This window comes from Ursus maritimus, unplaced genomic scaffold, assembly GCF_017311325.1.
Source record: "Ursus maritimus isolate PB19 unplaced genomic scaffold, ASM1731132v1 scaffold_27, whole genome shotgun sequence".
In the NCBI taxonomy this organism is placed as follows: Eukaryota; Metazoa; Chordata; class Mammalia; order Carnivora; family Ursidae; genus Ursus; species Ursus maritimus.
The window spans coordinates 3,879,340-3,891,561 of NW_024425230.1; the positions used below are offsets into that span (position 1 = coordinate 3,879,340).

Below are 12,222 nucleotides of genomic sequence, written 5' to 3' on the forward strand. Positions count from 1 at the left end.
AAAAAGAAAAATAGTAACTTTGCAGTAGAGAATTCTGACATACATCACTTTAACCAAGTGAGTATATTTAACATCAGCAGAAATAAAACATGATGATGTCACGTACTTCTGAAATGATCCACTGAAAAACACACACTTTTAACACTCTTATTTTTACCCTAAGTGCATAACCACAATCTAATCATGAGAAAATATAAAATAATCCAAACTGAAGACTATCATACAAGATTACAATCTAGTTTTCTTCAAATGTGTCAAGGTTATGAAATGCAAAGGAAGACTGAGGAACTCTCCCAGATTGGGGTAGGGGGTGTGGGTATTAAGACAAGGAAATGCAATGAATAAATGTATGTGGAATCTTGAATTGGATTCTGAACTATAAAAAAATGATAGTAATAGGCAACTAGCAAAATTAAAATATGGTCTTCAGACTATTTAATAGTAGTATGTCAATGTTAATTTCCAGATTTCAATAATTGTTATATGTACTAATGTTACAGTAACAAATACATAAGACGTCAACATTAAGAAAGCAGAGTAAATAATACGTATAAACTGTACTATTTTTGAAAATTTACTATGTCTAAAATTATTTAAAATAATAAAGTACATACCTAGCAGTGCAATTGCTAGATCATAGGATAGTTCCATTTTTAACTTTTTGAGGAACTTCCATACTGTTTTCCAGAGTGGCTGCACCAGTTTGCATTCCCACCAACAGTGGAAGAGAGTTCCCCTTTCTCCACATTCTCGCCAACATATCTTTTTTCCTGTGTTGTTAATTTTAGCCATTCTGACTCATACGAGGTGATATTTCTTTGTCGTTTTGATTTGTATTTCCCTGATGATGAGTAATGTTGAGTATCTTTTCATGTGTCTGTTGGCTATCTGTATGTCTTCTTTGGAAAAAAAAATGCCTATTCACATCCGCTCATTTTTTAACTGGATTATTTGTTATTGGGTGTTGAGTTTTATAAGTTCTTTATATGCTTTGTATACTAAGCCATTATCAGATATGTCATTTGCAAAATACCCAAAGGAGACAAAAATACTAATTTAAAGGGATAAATGCACCCCAATGTTTATAGCAGAATTATCAATAGCTAAATTATGGAAAGACTCCAAATGTCCATTGTCCATTGACCAATGAATGGGTAAAGATTATACACACACACTCGCAAACACACACACACAAAGGAATATTACTCAGCCATCACAAAGAATGAAACCTTGCCATTTGCAACCACATGAATAGACCTAGAGGGTATTATACTAAGGAAAATAAGTTAGTCAGAGAAAGACAAATACCATATGACTTCACTCATATGTGGAATTTAAGAAACAAAATAAAACAAACAAACAAAAAAAAATGGAGGGGGGAGAGAGGAAAACCAAGAAATAGACTCAACTATAGAGTACAAACTGATGGTTAGCAGTGGGGAGGTAGGTGGGAGGATAGGTTAAATAGGTGATGAGGAATTAAGAAATGCACTTGCTGTCATGAGCACTGGGTACTGTATATAAGTGTTGAACCACTAAATCCTACACCTGAATTGAATATTTCATTGAATGTTAACTAACTGTAATTTAAATAAAAACTTGGAAGAAAAAATAAACTTTGGAAAAAAGAAACAGAAATTTTACCAAATGAGATTTATAACTGACAGCTAACGTCATGAAAAATTATTTATCTTTTTAATAACCACATTCAAAACTGAAGTCACAATAAGATACCACTTCACACCCACTGAAATAGATAAAATTTAAGAGAATGACAATGTCTAAGGTTAGTGAAAATGGATAGTAATTGAAAATATCATACAGCACTGGCTGAGAGTGTAAAAATCTTCCACATATTTAGAGTATATTTTTGCAGTTTCTTAGAAAGTTAAGCAAAATCTATCTTATGATCAAGCATATTTTGTTTTTAGGCAATTACATAAGAGATCTGCTAACATACTCAAAATGCTTAGAAACAACCCAAATGTCCGTCAACAGGAGAATGGGTAAGTAAATTATAATATGCCCATTCAATGGAATGTGACTCTGCAATTAAAAGGAGCAAGTTTAAAAATCTACCAATATACAGAATAACATGGATGAATTCTAATATCATTATGATGAGTGGAAGGAGCTAGACACATACTGTGTGATTCCACTTATAGTAATCTCAAAAACAGACAAAGCTCATCTATTATAGAAATCAGAACCGTGTTTCTTATGAGAATGAGATGTGGCTGGAAGGAGACAGCAGGGGAGGTTCTCAAGTAATACAAAGATTCTACTTCCTGAATAAGGTAGTAGTTACATGGGTATACACTTAGGAAAACCCAATGAATTATACAGTTAAGATCTATGCATTTAACTATGGAAATGTTAGCTGTATAAGAATATAAATATTAAAAAAGCTTCTCAATATTGATGTGAATACTGATATGAATTGATCTGCTAGAAATAGTAAAATATTTATTTTTTTAAAAGATTTTATTTATTTATTTGTGTGAGAGAAAGAGAGCACACAAGCAGGGGGAGCAGCAGAGGCAGAGGAAGAAGCAGGCTCCGCGGTGAATAAGGAGCCCGATGCAGGACTCAATCCCTGGACCCTGGGATCATGACCTGAGCTGAAGGCAGACACTTAACTGACTGAGCCACCCAGGTGTCCCCAGAAATAGTAAAATATTTATACATTACAAAAATATAGAAAACTAAGTTACAGATCATTACAAAGTGTGTGTGTGTGTGTGTGTGTGTGTGAGTGTGTGTCAGAAAGGAGAAACAAGAAGCTATAACAATAGTTTTCTCTAGAAAGGGGAAAATAGGTAGTTATAAAGGACAGGATTAAGCTGAATTACCTTTCACTGAATATCCTCCAGCGAATTTTGAATTTTGTAAGATATATTATTTGTAACAAATATACAATTTTAAAAATGATTCTGGGGAGAAAGAAGTTTTAAAATTTCTCTGTTATTTGAAAATACCTTATAATAAACATGAAGTGGATGTGGCAAACTGTTGATAATGGTAGAACCTGGCTTCCTGGTGTCTGCAAGTTTACTGTTCATTTTCTCTTTATACTTTGCATGTTTATACTGTGTTCATAATGAGAAGTTTTATAAAAGTTAAAATAGAACAAATCTTTCATTACCAAAAACAAGCGAAAATAAGTGGATTATACATGTTCAGAATTTATTTAAAAACACAGAAGACTACAGAAAACTATATAAATAAATTAAAACATCAAAAAACCCACACTGAGAAGTTATACCAAAAAGCTGACTGAGGGAGAGGAAAAGGAAGAGCTAATCCTTCTCAAAATCCATGAATCAGACTTCATTAAAAAAAAAAAAAGGCAGAGCAGAAATAACCAACACTGGAATGAAAATGAGTATCAACTGAACTGAGAAATTAATAGAGTGATGAAAGAACACTTTGCATAACATCATGTTACTGTGTTGGAAAATCTGCTTGGATTGTGATTTTCTAGGAGAAAACAAGTTAAATATAAGATGCAAAACAAACAAACAAACAAACAAAAGGAATCGCCATAGAAAAAAGTGAGAAAATTTTCTAGATAGCCTCAGTTCTACTTCAAACCATCAAAAACAAAGGAGAGTTCAGATGATTTGATGTGTTCACTTCACCATTCATATTAATGCCAAAGCTTTTCAACCCATTCTATAGCATAGAGTAAAAAAAAAAAAATCCTCAAAATTAATTTAATGGAACCAGAGCATCCGACATCAAAATATGACAAATACAGAAAATTACAGATCAACTTCATTTAATAGTATACTTGCAAAAAATCCAAATCAAATTAAGATACTCATAATTTAGTAGTAAATTTAGAGCAAAACTTTCTTTTTTTTTTTTTTTGCCAAATGGGGTTTGTTCATTAAAGGAATAAAAGAAAATTTCAATACAACTTATTTCACAATAATAAAAGTTTGAAGAATAATATAACTGTTTATGCAAAAAGCATTTATTACATCTGCCACCTGGTTCTGATTAAAATTTCTAAGAAATATATATAAAGTGGGAAACTTACCTAACATGATACACAAAACATCTCAAATTTAAAATTCACCTGTATCATTGATGATTGAGACCACCTAAATCAAAATAACTTACCTATTGGGACTAGGACCTGATACCACCCCAAGCAGAGTCCTATACACAAGACAGAACTGCAAACAAATAAATACATTCACAGTTTTCTCATCTAAGCTAATAGCTCTTCTATCATTGAAAACATCTTATTCACATAGGCAAACAGTTCATTTATCAGACAAAAATTTGATTATCTAGACTCACATCAAGGACCTCATATTACTCTTTTGCCAACCTTATACTACTGCCTGACAAATTTTGTCTATTCTTAACCAGTTCTATTGTTTAAAAATCTTAAATCACATCGGTCCAGACTGCAAGCCTACTTTTAGAACACTAATAAACATTGTCAAAGTGGTGTTTTCCCTTGCTGCAGTAAGTTTAACACACTGAGCTTTTCTTGATTATAGTTTTTTTCTTGGAGTCTTTTTGGGTAATAGACCAGCAACAATGTCCTGGTCAAACCCAAGAAACATTCCATTAAAAACTGATTAAATAAAGGATGGGTATTAGTTCCACATTTAAGTGCTCTGAAAGTACCAGTCAGTGAACATTATCAACATAATTAAATCAAGATCATTTGGAAAGAAAGAATTAAAATGATCCATATTAGCAAAGGTTTTAGTATGTACTTTGACAAAATCTGAAAAGTCATGAGAAAGAGTAAGGTAGACACTTACCCCCCAAAACAAAACTTACAGATATAGAAAAAATATCAAGGGATAAAAGAAACTGAAAGAAAAACCCCCATCATGAAGTGAAAATATTAACATTAATTAAAATTGTTTAATAAAAAGAAAGACATACCTTGTTCTTGGATAGGAAGACTTATATTATTAAAAACCAAATTCTCCCTTAAATTAATTTATTAAAGTTGATGAAATTGCAGTCTAAACTGTAATTTCTTCCAACAAGAAGACACATGAGACAGGAGGCAGAAGAAGAGACACACAGATCCACAGAACAAAAATGGTGCCAGTCACAGATGAGAATACAGCACATGGGCAAGATGGCATTACAGATAAATGGGCAATTATTGGCAAATAATCGCAAGTAATGGCAAATAACTTGGCAACTTTAAGATTTCAAATCAAAAAAATTTCTCATGATTTAAGAGTTTGAATAAAAGAAAGACAAAAGAATAAAAGTTAACATAGGTGAACGGTTTTATGAAATCAGTATAAATATTTTTTCCAAAATGACATGAAACTCAGAAGCCATAAAAGCAAACATGGTTATACTTGGACATATAACAATCATACACATTCTTATAACAAAAATGAAGTTTAAAAGTGCATAAAAAATATCTGTAAAGCTTGACAATCCAAACCTTTTTGCCCAATAATAAATGATTTCTTCAAAATCAGGAGACTAAACCCCCACCCCCAAAATTGGACATAAAAAGGAAATTAAAGAATACAGATGGCTAATAAACATATGAAAAAAATGATCAAACTCAAAAACAAAAGAAATACAATTTAAGACAATAGTTTGGGCTATCACATTTGCAAAAAATTTTAAGCATTTATAAAATCCATTATCTGTGAAGTTGTGGAAAGGCTGGCAATCTCATTCATTGCCATTTGAAGATAAAGTTGTTACCACATTTTAAGGAAATCTTGTAATAATTTGAGATGTGCATATCCTTAATCCCAGTATTTCAACTGCTAAGTAATTTATTATGATATAATAGACAAATGCAAAAATACTGATAGGGAGGTTCATTGCACAGAAATTTTGTGCTAACAAATATCTATGGATGAGAAAAACTTATAACATTTAATTATATTTCATCTACAAAACAGTCGTGCAGTCATTCAACAAATGACACAGATGTATATTACTGAAATAGAAAAGGGTATTAAAAACTGTAAAATGAAAGGTAATTTGCAGAAGAATGTGTACAATATGGCCCCACTTCCAGAACCCCCCAAAATAGTTTGTGTGTCTGTGTGTCTGTGTGTGTGCATCTATCTGCTTAAAGAATGCACACAACTCTCTTAAGAGAAGAAAACTCTGGGGGAAGAATTGGGAGAGAGGAGGGCACTTAATTTATATTTTAGATATTTAAATACGCTTTGAATTTTTGAGAAAAAATGTGCAGTTTCTTAATATATCCTATTTAAATTTTTTACCATATGGCAAATGGAAATTATAAATGTATATTTATGGGAGCACTGAGCAATTCCACCATTTTGAGTTTCTTGTGCAATAATATTTCCTCTACTGAGGCTCCTGGGATTGAGTCAAGTGGCAGCAAGGGAAACAGTCACCATGCCCAAATTAAAGTCTCATCGATGATATCCCAACATGAGCATTTCTCAGTTAAGCATTTCTTATCTGCAGGATGTGTCCACTGCAACACAGGAAAGAGAGGAATCGCCAAGCATAAAGCAGAGTGTATCATTATTTTGAGGAAGCTGGTGGTAGAAGTAATGGCACCCTCAGTAACAAATCCACCTCACATTTGTGGTCACCACCTGCAAGGATACAGAGGGGAAAATTGGCAAAGGTGAGGGACACATTTTCTAAGAAGCCCATTGGGGGCTATGAAATTCTTATATACTCTACCTCTACATGTGCTATGTTTGAATCTATCCAGAGGACACAAAGAAAGCCACATTTTCAGCTGCTGCATTCACCCTGTGGCCAGAAAAATGACTAAATCTTCCTAAATCAGCATCAGTGCTACTTTTTCTTCTTTGCTGAGCTAAGCACTGATAGACACCTCCAATTATCTCAGAATTTTATCTGTCTCCTTTCCTCTGTGTTGGCTCTTTAAAGTTTTAGGTCACTCATTCATCTGATCAATTATTTCAGACAAAACTATTTTTCTTCCTTCCAGTCTAATAGTTATTGAGAATCACTGAATTTCATGCATTCAACAACTTTCTGCTAACACAATGGATTCAGTCAAGTAGGAGCTTAGTTTATTGGATAAGAAAAGTTAAGGAAATCTTTCATATTCACCATAAACATATTAACCAAAATATAGAAAATATATAAAGAGAAGCTGTATATATATAAGAGAATATATAAGAAAAGCTGTATCTCTTTTTTTTAAAAGATTATTTATTTATTTATTTATTTATTTATTTATTTATTTATTTATTCGAGAAGGGGGGGCAGAGGGAGAGGAAGAGAGAGTATTAAGCAAACTCTGCACCGAGCATGGAGCCCAACACAGGGCTTGGTCTCAGGGCTCCGAGATCACAACTTGAGCCAAAACCAACAGTTGGATACTTAACCAACCGCACCACCCAGTGCCCGGAGAAGCACTATCTCTTAAATCACTATTCATTCTGGTCCTTGAGATCAATTAGAAGGTAGCTCAACGTCATCAATCTTCAGAAAACTACCATCTACTTTCCTACCCAGACATGGTTGCCCCTAGAAATCAAGGACTATTCTGACAAAAACTTACCTTCAAAGCATGGCCCTTGGACCACAGTCTCCTTGTCTGAAGAGTCTTGTTTCAGAGACTTACTGGTATCATTCACTCCCAAGAGTTCCCAAGAAGTAATCTGAGGGGAAAAAATGAGAAATGCCCCTTCTAGTGAAAAAGGTCAATCAGCTAGATGCTGGGATGTGATTCTTTGGTACTCTTTCATATTGATTTCATTTGGAAGCTATTTCTTACTCTCACAAAGCTCTGAAACTACAGCTAACTGCACCACAACTCTATACCTTTCAATATTAGCACACTGTAGCAGAGCCCTTCTCTCCTGTGCATTTCCAAGACTGACTGGTTTGCTTGAATCCAACTGAAAATTATGCCTCTTTTCCCCCCAATCATTTATCATTTTCTGCTTAGTTGGCTAGGTTGTTTACAAAATCACTTAAAATAATTGATATATCTATACTCAATAAAACTTTATTGAGAACCTATTCTATGCCTGGTAATCCATAGGTACTTGTACCCCAAAAGTAAACTGAAAATGTCAGGTCATAATAAATTAAAAGCCCATTTGATTAATCAAACATAGAAATAAAGACCTGAGAAGAAACTTAATAAATGGTCTTGTAGAATTTGATTCAGTTTTAGGAGTGGTTGTTGAGAAAAGTCCCCCATTTAGTAAGACCTGTTAGGACTCACAGACACAACTCCCAATTACTGTACCCACTATTATCTGGGTTTTGGATGGGTTTTTAATGATATTTGTTACAACCAAATGTCATCAAGCTTAAGAAGAGCAAGATCTATCAACTGTTATTCATCTTGGGCTTTTTTTCCCAGTAAATATGCAGTTCCCTGATAATATAGTCATACCTGCAAGAGCATCCAAAAGGCCGCAGGTAGCAATGGAGAACCAGTGACTTAAATTAAGTTGTCAACTCACTCTTTGGAGATAGCATTCAAGAAAGGCAAAGGCATAGACAGTTTTTCTTCCCTTCTAGGATCCATCATTACCTGGCAGGGAAAAAAAGAGGAAAAATAACATTTAAAAAATATGAGGATATAAATATGAATGTACCTATATACACAAACAGTTGTGCATGTAATCAAATTTAACGATAAAACATTCACAAATTATGGGTACCATGGTATACAGATTAGGAAGGGTGGGTATTAAGTCCTTGTGTGTCATGCACACAACCTTCAAATGTGCACTGCTCTCCCTTCCCCTGAGATCCAATAAAACCAAAAAGTGGCTGGCTAATAATTCTTTTAGCAAAGTAAAATATTCTTATTGTATTAAGACTACATATAATAAAACAATTTTACTATTATATATAGGTCAATAAAAATATGGTTTCTCTATTACTATCTGGTGAAGTCCAAGGGAAGCTCCCAACAATTTCATTTGCAGAAGAAAATTGTTTCTAGCTTTTATTTATCAGTTTTTCCAAGACCATCTTCAGAAGAAAATATACATATCAATAATATCTAAATATTTGGAAAGATTGAATTAAACTAAATTACTTTTATAACAACAGTCTAATATTTGCCCCAAAGCAATCATCTAGTAAAAGGGCAAATTCTTGTGTAATTCTTGTGTAATAATAGTAAGTCTTAACCATTCTTCATTTAAAAGAATTCATAAATACAGCATTTTTATCTATGATTTTGAAGAAAGCATATACTGTAAGCCATCAGTTTTAACAACTTCAGTATAAAAATAAAGTGTAGATGTGATAAAATGAAGAATACATTTGATTACTATATTCAGAGTACCCTCAAAACTGCACAGAACAATGGCTTCCGTGTTATTTACTGATCTCAAATTCACTGTGTGTAACTTAAAGCAATGTCCTAAAAATACCTTTTTGAAGTCATCTGCAGAACATCATATCACAAAGGTAATCAAATATATTTAGGTTTTCTTCTTTTATCATGTCAACTATTAAAATATCTTGAAATACTAGATTTATGTAAAGGTGTAAAATGTTAACCTTTATATTAAAGAAAAACTAATCAAAAAACATAATTGTTAAAAAGTGTATTTGTCTAGCTAAATCGTGGAAGGAACCGAGATGCCCTTCAACAGATGACTGGATTAAGAAGCTGTGGTCCATATATACAATGGAATATTACTCGGCTATCAGAAAGAACGAGTTCTCAACATTTGCTGCAACATGGACGGCACTGGAGGAGATAATGCTAAGCGAAATAAGTCAAGCAGAGAAAGACAATTATCATATGATTTCTCTCATCTATGGAACATAAGAACTAGGAAGATCGGTAGGGGAAGAAAGGGATAAAGAAAGGGAGGTAATCAGAAGGGGGAGTGAAGCATGGGAGACTATGGACTCTGAGAAACAAACTGAGGGCTGCAGAGGGGAGGCGGGTGGGGGAATGGGATAGACTGGTGATGGGTAGTAAGGAGAGCACATATTGCATGGTGCACTGGGTGTTATACGCAACTAATGAATCATCGAACCTTGCATCAGAAACCAGGGATGTACTGTATGGTGACTAACATAATGTATTAAAAAAACATTTGTCTTTGTCTTCTGAATATAAACATATTGATACAATACTGTCTTCTTTATTTCCTGTCTGCTGACAAATTAAGAAACATTTATCACAATGTGGTATCTTATAATTCTATTTTCAAATGTATTTTCCCCAAAATAATCTTACCTAAGATTTTAACAACAGGTATTTAAAAGATGTTATTTTTATAAGATCCACATATTTCATAATACTTGGCATATCTGAGAGTAGCTATAGATAATTTGTTTCCAATATAACTTTGGCTCCTGCTGAACAAATTTTATAAATCTCAGGGGCCAAAGTAAATGGTATATCATTGTACATACATAATTCTCTGGTCTCAGAGAAAATTTGGTTTTGAAAATTGCTGTTGGCAAATATATAGGTGTAGACTTCAGAGTTTTCTGAAAGTCCCAATGAAAGACAAGCATACTTTCCCTTCAAAGGAACCACACAGACACGGTTCTTCAGAAAATATTTAAGATCTACATTAGGATAACTAGAGAAAGATCCTAAGTGAGTCTAAATGGGAAAAGAAACACAATCTTCTAAAACTGCTGTTTCTGTAAAACCTGCTGCTGCTGCTGCTGCTGCTGAGGAAATCTTGACAAACTGAAGCAACTGCTCTAGCTTCCATCACATTTGATTCTTACAGTTAGATGGCAGAAATAGATTTTCTTTAGACTAGTATGATAGTGTTTCTCAACCTTTTTTTTTATTATTATCACCTGTGTGGATATCCTTTTTAGACATTTCCCCCTCGTTTTCATACCCCCAAATTTTAATACCACAGATATGCTATATATCTGCTTATGTAAGGTGGCTGTTTGGAGGGCCGTGATCCACTGTAATATTTAAGATTTCTTTTGCTCCCAAGAAGTAATCTTCACCTCAGAAGTATGACATCAACTACGTTGAGAATCATGGTGTGCAGTAATTTGAGAAAAATAACTAAACAGGTAGGGAGGGCATAGTCTTCTCGCTCATCATGAAATGTGTTTAGAGTAGTCTCTTACTCTCTTCTAGTGCTCATACTCAACAGGACACGCTACTAAAGACTCAGGGATGTTCTTTCAATCACATACCTTACTTTGGCCCAATATCATCTTCATGCCTGAAAACAACTATGCCTTTATGCTTTCGTCTAAACACAGAAATGCCAAAAATCCTAGAATCCACAGGAATGGAAAATGTGGAGGACTCACCATGTAAGTCCATTTCATTAATGTATCATTAATGTGTCTCACCATATACATTAATGTATATATATAATGCCGAGATAACAAAAGGTCTCCTAAAATCGATTAAATTATTGACTAGTTAAAATAAACATTGGCTAGAAACATAGATAAATTTGAAGGGGTGATACTGTAGTGTCAAGAGACCTTCTGGAAGCTTCAGAGAAATAAGCACTGATATCGATGGGAATCTAAATATCAGTGGCACATTGCTGAGTCTTAAGTGGAACTAAAACCTTGTATTCCTCCATACCCATCTTCCCTCAAGAAAACAGGAGACAATCGAACTTTACATCAGAAACCAGGGATGTACTGTATGGTGACTAACATAATATAATAAAAAAAAAACATTAAAAAAAACAGGAGACAAATAATTTTTCTGATGGAATCTACAGAATCAGTAGTGATGCCCCTCTTTCATTCCTAATTTCAGTGATTTACATCTTTTTTGTTTCTTGTTCAGTCTAACTAAAGTCTTGTCAGTTTCATTAACCTTTGAAGAAATCTAACTTCTGTTCTCATGTGTTTTTTTAAGTTATTTTGGGTTTTACTTTTATTTCATTCATTTTTTTGCTCAAATCTTCATTATTTATTTCATTGTACTTGATTTTCTAGTTGAACCTTTTTCTTGTTTCTTAAGGTAGAAGTTTAAGCTATTTATTTGGTATATTTACTCTTTTCTCATAGTCATTTGAAACCATAAATCTCGAGGCACTTGGATGGTTTATTTGGTTAAGTATCAGGAGCTTGATTTTGGTTCAGGTTATGATCTTAGGGTCATGAGATCAAGTCCCACATCAGGCTCTGTGCTCAGTGAGGAGTCTGTTTGAGATTCTCTCTGTCCATCTACCTCTTTCCCTCTTCCCACTCGTGTGCATGCTCTCTCTCTCTCTCTCTCTCTCATAAATAAATAAATAAATAAATAAATAAATAAATAAA

The 12,222-nt window shown here is 33.5% G+C and overlaps 1 long non-coding RNA gene across 4 annotated transcripts in view; it reads right to left on the bottom strand.

The window, feature by feature from the left end:
* Window positions 1–5,255: 5,255 nt before the first annotated feature.
* LOC103677078 overlaps window positions 5,256–12,222 on the bottom strand; it is a 52,778-nt gene continuing 45,811 nt past the window's right edge. For all 4 annotated transcript variants that reach the window (XR_572317.2, XR_572314.2, XR_572316.2 and 1 more), the window contains exons 8-10: window positions 8,378–8,518; window positions 7,532–7,631; window positions 5,256–6,587 (exon numbers count right to left, since the gene is read on the bottom strand). This is a non-coding gene — a long non-coding RNA (uncharacterized LOC103677078). The remainder of the gene's footprint in view (window positions 6,588–7,531; window positions 7,632–8,377; window positions 8,519–12,222) is intronic.